Source organism: Danaus plexippus (genome assembly GCF_018135715.1).
Source record: "Danaus plexippus chromosome 3 unlocalized genomic scaffold, MEX_DaPlex mxdp_30, whole genome shotgun sequence".
NCBI classification, from domain to species: Eukaryota; Metazoa; Arthropoda; class Insecta; order Lepidoptera; family Nymphalidae; genus Danaus; species Danaus plexippus.
The window spans coordinates 2,315,656-2,334,190 of record NW_026869845.1 but is presented as its reverse complement, the minus strand read 5'-3'; the positions used below and the strand labels follow the sequence as shown (position 1 = coordinate 2,334,190).

The window sequence follows — 18,535 nt, the reverse complement described above, 5'->3', positions numbered from 1 at the left end:
TTTTTTACAAATACGACATATATATTTCTAGGGTTCACTATTTCGCTTTGTTAAATTTGTTGCGGAAACATGGAAAATTATAGTTCTTCCAAAATTTTCTCTGAATTAATAAATAATACAGTATACACCAATTTTTTTTTTCCTTACAAAAGTTTATGGGTCTTGTGACGAAAATAAGTATTAAAGCATCAATATTATCATTATATATGTTTATACAAATACGATGAATTACTTTAAGTGTATTTCAGCGTGCGTCACGGTACATGAATGAATGGTAACGTACGATAGTCTTCTCGGAATATTTACTCTGACGGTTGGCGCCTACGCCTACATTCGAGACGATTCGTGCGGGAAGATTAGAATAAACCTCCCATGAATTTTGCGTGGTTGCGTCAACTTACTCATTGTTTAAACACATCAGTTTGATAATCAGATAAAATTTGTATGATTTGAGATGTTTCTACTTGGAAATATGTTTGTAATCGCTAGCGATTGCTTAAAATTTATTGTTGAGAAATTAAATGGGTGTGTTTAGATCGATTACCGAAGCGCAAATTAGATTAACAATCACACTGAAATAACAGCATGTCTATCTTGTTTAATTAAATATGCATAATTTTCGTGTAGGCGCCGCAACAATGATTACATCGTAATGAAATACTAGATACTAGCTTGAAACAATGACGGAGTACCGTTTAGTGGGAGGGAAGGTAATTTTATGTTTATAGTTGCTTCGTCACGAGGTTAAAGTGTCTTACCGGCAGTATAATACAATGGTCTTTGATGTTCTCTTAAAAGTAATGGAATTTCGATAAATATTTATTTTGATTTTCGCTTTATTCATCCTTTTTGTAATGGTGACATAGTTAAATATCTTGAAAAAAAATTGCTTGATTGTCTCAAGTTTAGTTTCATGAAATTAGAGTCCATAGAACAAATCATTTTGTTTATATTTGAACTCTGAATGGATTTGTACACGTTTTAAACTTAAAAAGTTTTTTCCAATATTATTTATTCTATGAATGAGAACAAAAATGAAACGACGCGTCTCACATAGACCAAAGAAAAATTGTACAAACATAAATACAGACTCTTTCATAGTTTCCTGTCTTTTATTTATACCCCGTGGTCCGTGCAGTTCATCTTCACGTGTATAATGTTACTGGTTGAAAATGGTCTCTATAAAAAGAAAATCTAAGAGGAAGAAATAAAGAGGCCGCACGTTTCTAACACCTCTTTGAACTTTGCTTGAGACGTTTTAAAACAGTCATCATAGAAGTGACAACATTGTCTGTTTTTGTTTTGTGAACATAAATCATGTTTTGAGATAGCTACATACATATATTTATACAGGTGCATACTATATAAAGAACAAATTTCGTTAAGGACATTTATGTATAATATATGCCGACAAAAAATTACATTTAAATATTTTTATAATTGAGATTTATTGTCAATGAAGTTGTATTTCTGAAATGTATAAAATGTGTCAATGTAATTTTAGTGACTTATTCAATATTACGTCTTAAATGGCATAATGGCGATCGTAAAGTTGTGTTACACCGTACACGCCCAAGCACACAGTGTTTGTGTGTCAAAACTTCAACACGGTGTATTTATAACAGCGGAAGGTGCGCCGGAGCAACGAACTTGTGACAATCATAAAACTATTTAGAGTCCGAATACGCGATTCCACTAATAAGGCTCTGCGGCACTTTTTATAACAGCTTGATAGAATTTTGAAAAAAAAAATGAAAAAAAACACTTGAAATATATCATTCAAATAACATATTTTTAACTTCGAAGAATTTTATTTAGTAATTATGATCAAAATGTCGGCCAATATGTATTACAATTAAAAACAAATATATTTTGACAAGTTTTCTACTGTATCTGGATTATAATACTTGAACAAACTAACAGCACAAACTAAACAAAACGTGCCTAAAAGCGTACAGATAATCGCGATAGTGCGAAACGAGCGTAAAAGGATTTATGTGACAGTTATCTACTGCCATTAGTACGAATTTTTGCATTGTTAACTAAACACCGACAATTCCTATGTTTTTTCATTGATAAAATTAAAATCGTCGTTAAAATTAAAAATCCCGCGATTTTTTAAAGAAAACTCGTGCTTATCACGATACATTTAAAACATAATCCAGGAATTGCGCAACTCCGACTAACTATGTACGTATGTCTATAATGTCGCTAATAAAATTACAAAACAGTTCTGGATGTGTACGAAGCTATTACATTTGTAGCAAAAAAGTGAATTGAAAAACAATCATCGTTTATTTTATAGCCGTTCGTTGTAAAGATCTAATAGTAAAATAGAAGACGCTTTGTTTATTATTCATTAGCATACATGTTTCGTAACGGTTGAGACTATATAAAGAACAGCAAAGAACAAATCCGATAAATTAATCATTCGTCTTTGTGGAGCAAACAGATCTGTACAATTTATACGTTGGTAATGATTTTAATACTACGAATCACTATTTTTGTAGTGCTTGAATTATTATTGTAATGTATAACTAGGACTTCTTTCCCGATCTTTTGGGAAGATATTCATTGCGTAAGCCAGAAACTTTGATTTGACGATTATAAATTGACTATTGTTTTTAAATAGTCTCAATCTATATTATTTTCCCATAGGTTGTTTCATAACACAGTCTAATAGCGTCATAGTTGGGATTCAATTGATACTATTATATCAATATGTTCGATAATATTATTTTACTATTACAATAAAGGTATCAATCAAAGTTCGGTCTTTATGATATATGTGCATGGTATGTGGGACACAGATGTTACTTGTTACGTGGGCGAGGACTGTTAAATCATGAATTATCCTTCTTGTTAACTTACTATAATTGTCGCTTGAAAGTCTTTATAACACGTACTGAAACAAAAATGTTATGATATCGCAAATATGATTAAAAAGAAATAGTTTATCAATCCAACCATTTTATATATCAATAATATTTATATTATTTTGAGAGGTTTGTATTTAAAATAACAGAATCGTTAATTCAGCTAAATGATACTAATTTCGAAACGCTTTGGTGAAGAGATTTATATCGTCTCATGGATGTAGGGGCATTTCCGGCGACTCTTATAAATAGTCTAAATGTAGGTAAATGATCGGTGGCTACATTCATGTGTCGATCGAATGGGTTTTGTATTGTAAATAAATAATTTATACATGTTTATTTACTTATACTGTGGTTTGTATCATAAATAAACTATGGTCTAAAACTAGTTATGTAGAACGCGTACTTTTTCTAATTTACATTCATAAATATTATGCTTATTATGACCTACTAATTTGTTTTATTCATATTTAATTATCAATATTCCGATCAAAGTACTTTTAAAATCTAAACTTTAAAAGTATAGGTACAACAAGTATAACAACAACAGCCGTGAAATTGTTTTGGGACCGGATTTAAAAAATAAAGTTTTGTATGTACGTAGTACATCGGTGTAAAACAAAATAAACCTTATGGAATTGTATTCACAAAGAGAAGATCCTTTAAAGTCGTTACAATAAATCGTCCGAACGCACTCACGATCTACTGTTTGTAATTTATTTTAAAGACCATTATCAACATTTGATTGAGCGTATTGTGTTTTATATAATTTATTATATCTCCTTAAAATACTTATTAACTTTATCTCCTTTCGTACAATTTATTATTCACATTTTACGTGTGTAATATAAAGAGCAATAATTGTAAACTTAATCCTGACCGCCGTTGTTATTTTAATAAAAAATCTGTCATATAAAATACGAGCATATTAATACTGTACTCAATTGTTCATTACATTAAATAAATGAACCTATATATTTCATCAAAAATTATGATTATTTTATAAATTTAAAGTTTGAATGTGTTTTGTTTAAATATTTCTTGAAAAGAATCCTTGCTGATACATATTAGTAATATTAATTAATAGATAACTAATTACACCCAACATTGCATAACATTATAATTTTAACTAGCACCCAGAAACACTCGCGACTTATTAATACCACGTGACAAAGTCGCGCTACACACGCGCGTCCCGTGCGCGCGCGCTCCTCTGACTAAGCGGAAAGCACCACAAAAGCTCTCATAGACGGGACGTGGAAATCAAAGAATAGAGTTGTTTTACACTAATTGGAAGTGTTTTTTCAATGGTTAATATTAACGTGAACGGAAATTTTATTTAATATTATTAAAAGTTTATTCGTACGGACTTAAAGTCTTTATTTTTGCCTGCATTGTAGAAACTTTAATTATGTTTGATAATAAAATGTATCTGCCTGCAAGATACGAACTGCAACTACTTAATTACTTCTAACAATTCGAAAGGATGGATAAACTCACTAAAAAATCTAATATCAAGAACAAGAAAACTATTTTGGGACAACGAAATTTTCACACCAAAATTCGAGATTTAATTGCCCGTGCTATTTCCGTTCACTACCCTCTAGCACTACCCTCTGGCACTTATTAATTAAAACTAAGGTCTATTGTCGAGGACACACCTCCGGGAAACCAGCTCTTGACCTACCGTTTTAGTTCTTTGTGTTCGGTATAGGGACGCGTGACTTACCATAAAAAACTTTTAACCTGACATCGACCAGATAAAAACGACGCAGCGTTTTATAATTTATTCAAAATATGAGTTGAGGCATAAAATATTTTTTACGTGATACATTTAATATTCTTTATGAATATTTATGGTACTATATTTTTTGTGATCAGAAATATATATATATATATATATTGTTTGATTGACAAAATTTATTGAATAATACGACTCCTATAATAAATCTAGCACAATAATCATAACAAAGCGAAGGTAGAAAGCCACGAAATGCTTGTACAAATGAGGTGCTTGTAAATGTTTTAATTAAAAAAGTTTTCATTATACGTTTACAAGTTTAAATAACTTTGCTGTAACCATATTCATAAGAAGACGTGATGAAAGTTTCATCTCGTCTTATTGTGAACTATGAATCTATCCAAAAAAACTTTTACAGAACGAACCGAAAAAAACGATTTAAAACTAACGTACACATCAAACATATCCGTTTTAAACAACTTTTCTGCTGTAAAAATTATCTCCATTTCGTATTTATTTCTCGCCAAAAAAAGTCTACTTAAAATTTACATGTCAGTTTTTTAACTCTAAGGAAAGGAATACATATGTTTTTCAATCAGATTCCTTAATTCGGAGCCATGTTTGAGTGAATAAAAGCACAGGAAACTATTTTAGTACAATAATTTCGCCACCGTCGTCTACTCAATGACTTTTACTCCTACGGCTTCCATTTACACGCACCAACCGTTCTTGAAAGTTTCGTCGATATTTCGTATGATAAAACAAACATTTTTTTTCTGTTAAATAATTGAAAAAAATATATGGTGGTTATATTTCATAGTCATGTTTGTTTAACATTTGAAAATTGAAAAAATATTATTGAAATATAAGAAAATTATATATCTAAAAATAATTACTTCATTATATTAAGTTTTAATGCAAACGATCGCCATTTTATAAGAAATTTGCCATAGAGGTTTTCTGATGAAATGAAAAAAAAAACATATTTACAATGCCTTTATATTAAATACCTGATATTTAAGCTTTGTCAATGAAAACTATCAAGACAAGTTTGTTACAGCCAAGCCGCAGATATAAATAGATGGTCTTATTTTATTATTTATGACTGTTTTATACTCTCTGCAACTTTTTATTTCAGTTTTACATGCGTGCTCGGTTACTTGGGATCCGAAGTAAGCAATGTGTAACTGGGTTTATGGCAAAATACCTTACGTTTGTTGATGTTAATACATTTATAGTCTAAATGAAGTAATATGGATGTCTAGCACAGATAAATAGTACAGATGTTTGTGGTTTATTTTCGGTCCCATGATTTAGGTTATTTTTCTCTAATTAGAAATATATAAGGCAAGCAACTAAACGGATACATTTATATTTCGAAAGCTATTTATTTGCGCTTTTAGTTTTTTGACATGTTTTCCCCTAAGAAAATTCCCCTAAAAAATCGTTTAGAGAATAATGAAGTATATATATATATATATATATAATTATAGATTTAAAATATTAGAAATATGTGTCGTAACAAAACAACTATTAACCTTTCATATTTCCCGAAACAAAAGAAGCAATATCCTCAACCAAATCAGTAAAACTAAATTAAATATCAAAGTCAAAAGAATTAACTATTTAAAATAACATTGAATGTTTTGATCTCAGTGCCTTTTAATGTCACAAATTTTAACATATTCTATTTGTTTTTAGTTATTCATTAGAAAATACAGAAGTTACTTCTTTACAATAAAAATATCAGTCTGTAATTCGCTTACATACGTACATTATAAAGTATAGGAAATGAAATCTATAACATAAAAACGTAAATGAAATACGATTCAGACACAGGATCTTCCCGAAGCGACAGGAAAATAATTTAATACAACGATCATGTTCGTTCATGACTCGTGTGCCAATTAAAATGACGGACACTGGAAAACGACACTGAATAATGGACGAGGGCAATCAAATTTATACAAAAATACAATTGAAAAACACGAATGACATTAACAATAAATAATTTGGTACATCTATAGAGCGAGTTTGCTTGTGTATTTCTTAATCAAATTCTTAAAAACTATCGAGCGGAGTTGAAAGATGATTTGTATTTCGTTGGAATATAAGTAGAAAAATATTGGATTCTTAAAAATAGAACAACTTGACGCAACAAAAAAATAGATAAGAATCTAGTAAAATGATATATTTTATTTTTGATAAATTAATTTCAATTGAGTTAACTAGAATCCGTTTAGAAAATGAATACGCTCATAACGTTAATCTTAAATATATAAATCTAACGTATCCTCCTTAAAATTTCGTCACGTGTCGTCTGGAAATTTATTTTTTTCGCTTATTCACGTCTGGGAGATAGGTCGACCCGTGGCGAGTAAACAGTACGCTGACTCAGAACACTGACTCAACTAGCCTGAATTAAACTCTAGCAACTATTCCTGGTGATAAAACAACCACAGTTACAACAGAACTAACCACACCGTTTTATTTATATATTCCCACTCAATCAAAGAAATTAAACAGGAAATTTTACATCAATTTTTTTTATTTATATAAATATGCTTTTCAGTTTAAAGTGAACGTGACTAGATTTTTAATACTTTGTTTTTCAAGATAAATGGTGCATATCATTATATTTACAATAATGATTATCCGATATTGTGATGAAATTGAATTATATATTATGGATTTAGCAATATAAACAATAATACAACTACAAATTTTGTACTAGAAGTCACGTCCTCAGTATTGCATTTTGCGAATATTATCGCTCTAATGACGCTGACGTAATCATTTCTGTGATAATACTATTCACAGGCAATTTAATACAATGCAGATTAATTTAAGAATCATAATGAGATCTAAGACTCGCGAGTTTTATTCATTTAAATGAAACTAATATATTAAGCGGATTTTATTATTTTAAAACTACATACTCCCGACGCTTCGTTTACTTTTCAGCAACCGTGATCACGGGCAGACGGGCATCTCGTCTGCCCGTGAAATATATTAGTTTCATTGAAATAATTTAAGAATCTCTTATAATACGAACATGGGTTAAAATTGATTGAAAACGTTTTATTTGAACAAACTTATGTTGTAAACAAATCTATATACAGCCGTAACTCATATCTATTGTAACCTAATATTTCAATGGCCTCTGTATTCGATTTTTATTAGCCTTATTGTCACCGAACACAATACTTCCAAATGTATTCTTCGGTGCCCGTCGCTCCACTTTACATCGACTTAATTTATTTTTCATTTCATTCAATTTAATGTCCCTCGAAGGCCCTACATAATCGAGTTGCACAATGACTGTCTTATAAATCAAAATAATAATAATAATGTATGCTTAAAACAATTAAATCACTAAACGGCAGGCGTTACACGGGTTGCCATATATTGAATTGGTTTGGAAGAACAGTTATTATTGCAAACTCAAAGCTGATTTATTTAGTTAAGGATCTACGAATTATTGGACTTCAAAATATCCTAACAATAAAAATATATTGAGGTTTTAAAATATGTTTTGATATTTTTATACATAAAATAATACTCGGTAGATACTATGACAAAAAAAAATTGTTTAAAATTATTTATTTATGACCAATTCTATATAAATAATATTTTAAATGTTTCTAAAGATGTCTATAATCTCATTCATATATTACTGTATGGAATATTTTTTTAAATATTTTTATTCATATTGGTGCGTATTATACGTATTATTTATTTTATAATTAACAATATAATTCAAGTCGAGAGAAGATTGTTTTAATGAAAGTATCTAATTACAATTTAATATAAAAATTTACTTAAAAATCGACGCACGTCTGGCAACGGTAAGTCAATTAACTGATATAAAATCGTAATGAACCGTTAAAAAAGCGTGCCGCGACTATTCATTGCTGAATACTTCTTCGGAATTATACTCGTATTACCTCCGGGAATTGCTTGCGATCAAAGGCATTCTTATTACTTAAAGGTTATGCGTCTCCAGTACTACTCATGTTTTTAAAACCCTTAATAACAAACATTAATAGGTATTTTTTAATTATTTTTTTAATATATTTTAATGTATGCTTCTTCCTTTAAATTTATTTATTACTTTTCCATTGTTTTGACAAAGATTGGTAAACGAGGTCTATAACAACTAACAAATGAATTAAATGAAACCATTGAATTGTTTGAAAAATGTTTGATTAACGATCAATCTCAAAATTATTAATAGAACTTTCTAGTACGATTTAGTGAATTATTACACACATGGATCGCGATTAACAATAATTCAGTTAGTCCCTGTCATAAATCTATATGAAGGCCGACGCTTGCTAATAGACGGGTTACTGGACCGATGTGAAACTCGAGCCATGTGTATCTTATGTGCGGATCATTTCTGTGTACATTTGTAGGTATACTAATACGTCATATTAGCAAAATCGTTGTACGACATCATAATAACCCTTCTGAGTGATTCTTTTGTGCTTTCATATTCTTTTATTTATCAATTATAAAACTTCGTATCTAAGTAAACGTTATAATGTTTGGAATCATTCAAAATTGACAGCCGAGCGATTATAATGAAATGCCATTTCAACCACGAAATAATTGCTGAAAGTTTAACGAGCAATTAGTAACTAAAGGATGGAAAAATATTAGTAGACAAGGAAAAAAGTATCGTAGAAATAGTTGTTAACGTTTAATTTAAGCAAAACCGAAGTGAAAAGCACTGGAATACGATCCATACTAATTACGACGAGACAATCAGCATGACTACTGAATTAGCGTAGTTAATATTCATTCGCTGCAATTAAATACCATTCACATCAGTTGATGAATGCCCACTCTGTGGTCATGACGACATTATCATCTGGATGGTTAGGTGTCATAGTGTAAAATTAGATTTTCAAAATATTTGGAGGATTTCTTTGACTATTTCGGTAGCAGTATGCGACAGGAGCATTGTAAATTGTAGCGGTTTAAGATTTTAGATTCAAGATCCAAATCTTTCTAAAAATTTTTAAGTATATTAAAATAGCTTTTGCACACACACACACACACTCACTGAAAGTACCAAAATGACTCTCTTGTTAAACATCAATATTACAATTTCACTAAGATGGAAAATTTATATAAAAATCTATTTATATATAGACCAAATATAAATTTAAAAAATCCTGAACTAGATACTTTATCATAGTTTTAATATTCCTTAAGCGGATACAAAGTTGGGAGGATAAACAAGTTCTAAATACTGAGGCACTGCGTATGAAATTTTTGGTTTAAGGAAGATTTAAGGTTTTTCTTACTTTTGGATTCTGGAATTTAAGATTACAGACTACGAGTTTTATTGGTTTTTGGAATAAAACACTTTTTTGTTATTTAAGCAATTTTTTGTTATGGAAAATATTAAAAAAATAGCAAGAAATAAAAATAAAGTAAAATAAGGCCTTAGTGGATGGTATATGACCTAAAAATAAATCACTAAGATTTTCAAAGAAAAAATATACATACAGAATAAAATACTTAATGACGCATGGAATATACATAACTTACATAAAACTAAACATCACAAATCCTTTTGTGTCCGTATCTCATTTCTCAAACAATGGATAAATAAAAACGCATTTCCACGTAGGTTTTGTCCTCCATAATGTAAGAATAACAGGGGATTTTGCTCCGTTTCCCCTCGTAAACAGTTTGGGTGGAAGGACTTTTGTTATCGAATTGGTGTCTCCATTAAGCTAAAACTCGCTGTCTTTCTGTTCATTTTGTATAAACGCGAATAAATATTGCGATCTAGAACATTTCATGTTAACAGACTTAAAAAATCCTTTTCATTTTCGTTAAACGAATCAATTATATGATTTTAATTGCTATTTAGTGTGTTGATGTAAACAATAAATTAAAGTTTATAAAGTCTAACCATGGTACTTCTACCGGGTTGTACGTAAATGTCGTTTAATGAGGCAATAAAAAGTAATTACATAAACAGTAGCAATAAATTATGAAAACCTCCAAGCGAAGTCCTTAATAAAATTAAATTGAAGATGAGCGATAAGAGTTACGCTTACACGTCATCGCAAATTAATTCGGCTCTTGTACAAAAGATGCCATGTTCCAAATTTAAAACGAAACCAGCCCTTAGATCCCTTTCACACTGATATTGTACGATGGTAACCTCTCAAATTATTATTACTTTTTGTTTATTTTTATTGTTTGTTGCCACATTCAAATATGTTTAATACAGAAATTAATACAAAATACCGGTATTATATAATATAAAAATTATTAATGGTTTATCTACATCAAAATATAATTCAAAATAATCAATAATGTATTCCTTTTATAATAATAATAAAAAATCACTACTCCAAAATCATTACTACATCATAGATTACAAACAGTAATCCATATCTTTGTATATGGCAATATAAAAAGTCAAAGCTCATTCCAGTGTGAATGTGACCCTTAGTCGATCATGCCAATGAATGCCAATGCAATTTTGGAAGGTCCGCAATCCCACCTGTCCACAATCCGAACATTCTTTCAATTTATTTTATACCCCGGCTTGACCACAGCGGTATGTGTGACGTCATGACAGTTTTTTGTATGATTTGAAGTTGTATCAAAACTTTTTGGTCATCATAACTGGCCGACGTAATAAAAAAAACTTTTGAAAGTAACCTGAATACTTCGTAATAACTCCAAAGTGGTAAATAATATATTTATTCGAATAATATTAAAGTTATTTTACGGCCAACCCGTCTTATGTCGTGCAAACATAACTTACTGTTCTCAATGACCGGCACATTAATATTCTTCGTAGTGTTGTCATTCAAAGTGAGCTATTTATTCGATTGTTATCTTACATCAACAGATAAAAATCAATTTGTATGTAATTTCAAGCCTCCAAAAACTATATATACAACATGTGCAAAAGCTGCTATTTATATAGCGTCGTATCTATAAATGCCAGAAATACTTTCAAAACTTATCCTGACTAATTGGTTATTTATATGTAATTAAAGAAAAGAATTCAAAAAGAATATTTACTTAAATAACAATCATAATAGTTTATTTAACAACTACTATGAACATAAACCGTCACGAACAAAGCCGAGGAAACATACATACCAATAGATTTATTTAAAATTTAAATAACCAAGAATCCTAGCTGTTGTCAATGGAAGTGTATTAATATTCCGCGCTATTGTCAGTTACAATATAGCACCAAGACCGACTCTGTATTGGAATAGCACCAATTTATTAAAAGGTTTCGTCCGCGACGAGTCAAACATTTGTCACTAAGATGTCGTTTTTTATAATAATTTTGCAAAGGCATTTTATTTAAAGTTGTCTAAGGAAGGAATAATGAGGCAAATTAATTTCTATAAAGAAATATCTATACATTGAAGTTCAGTTTCGAAAATCAAGAAGCCGCTGGCAATGTAGGTACTGTCACGAACAGAAGGCAAAAGCGGTCCCCTCTTCCGTTGCACCCTAACTACTTCCTTTGTATAATTAGCTGCCTAATAAGCCGCCCTGAAATATTTACCGAGCAACGACCTTCTGTGCTCGAGTATACTCTTAACGGCCAGTAGATATTACGCTGTCGAAGATCGTCTGTCGAAGCTGCAAATATTTGCAATAGTTCTTAGCCAATTATTCCTCTTTAATTCCACAATGCAAGAACACGAGAAAATAGTACAGTTGATAATAAATTTTAATATATTCATTAAGACTACATCAAAAGTACATATTCAATTACACTAAAGTATACTAGTATATATTAATAATTATTATATTTTGTAGACATTTGATAATGCTTAAACATACTGTATCCTCGAACATCACTGTAAAATTACATAAAAATTTCACTACTATTCCCTGGAACGCGATGGACCCGGCACCCGCACCATGAGTCCATGGAATGCTGAGAGGTTTCGTCTCTTATGTTCTGTACTATTCTTTCACTATTATTAAAAATCGTTCACTACTATTTTCCTTTCTGAATCTACTATATGCTTCAAATATATGCTCGAAAATATCTACATATGAGATAAATTTTTATATACAAACATATTTACCTGATTCATCTCAAACATTTTAACTGTTAATTTTTTGAACATACAAATTTGCATGTTTGTTTAATTTTCTAATATATTAAACTGATTGATAACGAAGATTTCATTACACATGACATCCCCGGCTCATCACAACCGTCACACACATGCGGGTTCAATTCCTCATGCATATTCAAAGCTGATTGGATACCGGCGGTATAACAGAGCAATATAGGCTTTACATCTACGATATAAGGACACTAAAACGAGTTACCTCATGAAATTCTACGTGCTTCCTCTGCATTGAATTTACTTTGAGTTAATTTTGCAAAATGTACTTTGCTTTGCTTGGATGATAATACAATGTTGAACTTTGTACGATATCACTTTCCGAAATGTTTAATAGGATATGATGTTACGAAGTTTTATTGGACTTTTTAATATTTTATCCGCTGCGGATTCGCTGTAATTCCATTGATGGTTTTCTATGTTTTGGTTCATGTTTGAATAAAATATATATATTTTTTTTTAATTTGTTAATTTGAAGAGATGCGTAGAAAATGTATGTATTAAAAATATTGCTATTTCATGAATTAAAATTAAAATCGTGTCATAACTTATAGCATTATTTCATACAAGCTCTGTTAGAAATGATAAAATATTTTCTTTTTCTAGTAAACAGTGATCTACATCTTTAATACCGCTCTTTTCCGCGTAGCAGATAGAAAGAAGCAAAATGCGAGGGTGACGAGTCGTTTAATTCGATATTATTGTTGGCAAAACGTTGGAACTAATAGGAGAAATCGTTCGCTTATACGGGAAATCTTATGACATTTATTATGATTTGAACATTTGCCAAATCTAAGAAATGATAAATAAAAATGAGCTCAAAATTTTCATCTCCTTATTTAAAACTGTTAACATGGATGGTTATATTATAGGGCGATAATATCATTCATAATTTTGACTACGAACCTCCTTCCTCCTATCCCTCGTTTTGTTTTCATAGATTCTATAATTCAATCCCAACGATCTGTACACCGGAGACAAACGGTTCAGTAATAAGCGGAAAATTCCGATACGCGCCATTGCATTAGCAATATTATGGTAAAGCTATTCCGATTATTGGATGAACACGTGAAATGCATCTCATTCGATGGATGTATAAAATTTTTCTGAAGCATTGCTTTTCAGTTTAATGAAATTCGTCTTTCGATTTCGTAATTTATAAACAAAACTCATTTTGTGTTTTTCGTCTTATGTTGATTTATTGTTTGTTTTGATTTATATAGAGATTTATTAATTGCTCTTGTATTATACTCTCTTAGAATTCAATTTGAAGAAATTCTACAGCTACAATATTCCTTCCCGTTGGATTCACCTGGGGGCGTATTTAGATTGCAATATTCATTTTCTTTTTTAAAAACACTCGCCCCGTTCTTACCCTACCAGATTTACATTCTAAATTCCCACTTTGCCATACCCTGAAAGGTTGTATAAGATAAACGTTTTCAGTATCAAAACATGAAATGTACCATACATTTAATCGGCTTACTTCCTCTCATACTAGGAAAATTTATATTCATGTGTGATATGATATAACAAAGATTTCATAAAAATTTATATTTTATGAATGAAATATATAACTAAGTTGCGTATTGTTGTGCAATAAATAATACAATTTTGGAGCAAATATTGGAAACACTACTGATTATATGACATTTATCACATTATTTACCTCAATAGTTGTCTTCCCGGAAGCTCCCCATTTCATGAGATGTTCTCCTTTAAGGGACCAGCCAGGGGCATAGCTAATCAACCCTCCAGCTGCTGTCTTGCTCTCGGTTGTTACGTCATTTTCGGTCTTTTTCTTAGGGCTCGTTTGAAGCCGGAAAAAGCTTCGCCCATGAATCTTGCAACTTTTCGAGGGGGAGAAAAAAAATGAGTTCTTTTTAGGCGATTTTTCTTGTTCATCGCTTGTTTTCGATGTGCTAGCTTCAGACACATCTTGTTCGGTTATTTCTTGTGTGTTATGTTCTACTGTCGAGGTTTTAGGTCCTGAGTTTTCGTCGGCAACGAATAGTAAAGTTCTTTGTACAAATGGAGTTGCTTTATTATAGAATTCGAACGGCTCAGGAACTTTGAAACTTGAAGGTATTGTTGTACGGTGTGACTTTGAAAATCGTCGCTCCATGTATTTTCTTGCCATACCATTTACAAATCAAATTACAATAGTTTATTCACTTCTACAACTATGGCTGAACATTGATCACTGTAGTTAAATTTAGAAATTTATCTTTGCGACGATCTCTTATATTACATTAAAACTTATTTTTTTTACGTCTTATTTAAAGGTTTACATTGTTAGAAAATACTCAATATAATAAAGTTATAAAAAATATATATCATAAAACAAATTACACAGATATGTGTATAAATAAATATGAATGATACGAATTGAAAATTCTAAGTACACATCTAGTTATTATAATCCGTGACTAAAGGCATTGCTTGCAATTTTCACGCGGAGGCTCTAGCGATCGATCGTTGTGCGTGGGTAAACATTGTTCCCTAATATTTTGCAAAACACACAAAACAATATTAATAACCGTATTACAACGGTGTAAAGTATATTTTCCTATAAATAGAAGTGTTCACAAATTTGGTAAAACTCTTTCGTGATGAAAATAGTAGGTATAACACGTCTTACATTGCGAATTGTCCCCACAAGATCCATATAAATCATGATAAACGATATTCATACAGATGCGATGAAACAGGAGCAGTTTTTGAAGTGAAAAAGTTATCTTTATCACTATTTATATTTAGTTGATCATTTAAGTGAAATTAAAATTTCAATATTTAACTTTAAAAAAATACTTAAGAATCCTATTTATTTCAAAGCTACGTTTTATAAAGTTACTATCTCCCCCAATTATTAACTGAAAGTGGCAATTAAGCTGTCATTTTGAAAGTTTATGTAGGCAGGGAGGTATTGTCTTATTAAATTAATATCAAGTGATGATTAAGTTCGGTGACATAAAAGTATTATGTCATAAAAAGTTATAAAATTTACTAGAAATAATATAAATTTCGATACAATTTATACAAATCCAAAGTTGTGACTTACATTTACAACATCAGAACTTTTTTATTATAAGAAAAATTATGCAATTAATTCTGGGCATGTTGTCTCGTTGTCTACCTTATAAATAAATATAAAAATAAAACTAATGACAAATTTGTCCCTCTATTTTGATTGCTAAGAGTACACTCAGTCTCACTGGATATTATTGTCGCTATAAACATAACGTATAAAGCTCTAAACCCTTTAATAAAACTTTTAGTTACGTTTATTTATGGACACATTAAACATATACTGCCCGTAGTCACTTCAAGATTCTAACAGTTTATCGTAACTACACTTATCTATATGAAAACCTAAGGTATTATAAATTTAAATAAGTCGTCATAAAAAAAAGCTACCGAAAAATTTTTGAATCGTCACGACAGTTTTTCTTACTGTCCAAGTTATTTATTACGCTTAAAATATAAACAAGCAGAGAGTGCGGGCCTCAACAGAGCAAACAGAAAATACTGAAAGATTTTTGCAAATACAACAAGTAATGGCATAAAAATTATATGCCAACTCATTAAGCCAAGGAGTTCTGTCTTCCAACTAAAATAGACCTCAGGTAGAAATGTTATTCCCAGTCGACTTTCCATCCCCTTTGTAAATAGCTTTCCGATCGGTAGGGGGACTTATTGCATTTAGATGAAATGACGAATTGGAGATGACGTACTGGGATCAGTACAATTGACCGCACGAAGAAAAATTTACTTTTTCATCTACTGTTCGTGGGGTTTTATTGGGAATATTTGTTCCGATTTCTGATATTTCTATTTTTTACGTAAATTTAAGTTAACATATTATGTACATTACAAACAGACATGTAGATTTAAATTTTTCTCGTTAAATTTTGTTGACAATATCGAATAAAATTAAGGAAATTTATTATATACAATAAAATGCTTGAATTTGATGATAATTTATAAATTTCAATGCTGACTCAAGCCTCTTTTCTGAAGATAATTTAAATATTTAAAGAGATTTAATTTATTGTTTGTGTTATTTTAAGTAAAACTGATTGCATTGTAGTTACTATGTAAAATTATTTTATGTAGAACAGCGTTGAAGTTTCATCATATTCACTTCTACAATACATTTGGTAAGTTAAAATTAGATACGGTAATAAATAACTTTATTTCGGAAGAAAGATAAACAAAAATCTTAATTACTTCAGATCAATGAACTCTAGTAGGTAGATGTCAACGTAATGCTTTAACTAGAATCAGAAATAGACGCGCACCCCAGCCGCGAACTTAGCTGTTATTTTTACTATCTTATTGTAGGATCCGGAAATAAACAGGATATACCAGCCTTTGATGGCTCTAAATGTAATTTGAAATTAAACAAATCTTTCGATGAAGATAAAGTCTATAATTAAACAATAATTACAACATCATTTTATAGAAAACATTACTTGTCTGTATATTTTAAAATCTGCCTCCACAACTATGACGTATATAACAAAACTTAGTTATTTAATCAACTTCGTACAATACATTGTAAAAACTTATACTGGTGAGTTGTACCGAATAACAGCAAGCTTAGTGACACGGCAACTTTAATTAAGACGTCGCGTCAAGAACCGAATTATGTTCCACGAGACCCGAGGGAAACCCTTTCAAATAACTCACTAAACAGACGAGATGGAGTCATGCTATTATAGCCTTTAAGCCATCTATATAAGATGTATAGCAGATATCAGTAGTGAGCAATGCGGTAGGTTTAGTCCAATATGAGTTATTGTCATAGCTTACTGGGTAAGTAGGATCAACATAATTTAAGCGAGATGGAAGCAAGTCATTTTGATGAAAAAAATATATGACGATGGACTGTCATATATATTTTAATACTGCTATGTTAACTGATAATATAATGTTTGAAGTATATTTTCATTTTGAAGTTTATATTATTTATAGCTTTAATAACAACTCAAAAATTGTAAGAAATTAAATTTTGCTATGTTGCTTATGAAATATGTACTAGTATTAGCACAAATTTGTTCAAACGGAGACGAAAAGTATGGATATTAAAAAATAAACACAATATTCGTAACGCATGCATGTAGGCATTAGTTCAAATCAACACCTCATTAAAATGCATACAGCCGCCCTTTGCTGGACGTACAGCAATTATGTGATTATTAAGTACAAAGCCCATGAATAATCGCAAAGATTTACTTTACTGAAAATTATGATAAATAATAAATGTACAAACAACGAAAATATAGTCGCTCACAATGAAAATAAAAGATAAAAAAATTAATAACATATATATAATCTGACACAATTTTCTAAGGTCTAACATTTTTATAAATTATAGTTGAATTGATGCGGTAAATCATTTGTTGTGTGAACACAAACTTTATTAATAAATACTTTGACAAATTATTTGGACGCTAAACACAATAAAGAGTAATAAATTCCGCTGACAATTATATTATTCCGTTCAAATCGAATCCTACGTTATGAGAGTGTTATCGTTACAATTATTATTTATTTGACGTAACAGCCACCAAGTTCAATACAGAATCGTTGAGAATTACATTTGTTATTTTATTATATTATGAATCGTAGTCGAGTTTAAGTGTTTTGAAAATGCCGCCATTATTCTAGATGTTAGAGTTTATATAGTCTTAGATACTTTTATATTTTTTTCAGAATTTCAACAAAAACATATTTTGTAACATCTCAGAACTGAAACTTACTTCTGTTTTTTT

General features: G+C 30.2%; 1 protein-coding gene across 1 annotated transcript in view; it reads right to left on the bottom strand.

The window, feature by feature from the left end:
- LOC116779750 (protein sickie) overlaps positions 1 to 18,535 on the bottom strand; it is a 142,949-nt gene that overhangs the window by 92,124 nt on the left and 32,290 nt on the right. The window lies entirely within an intron of this gene.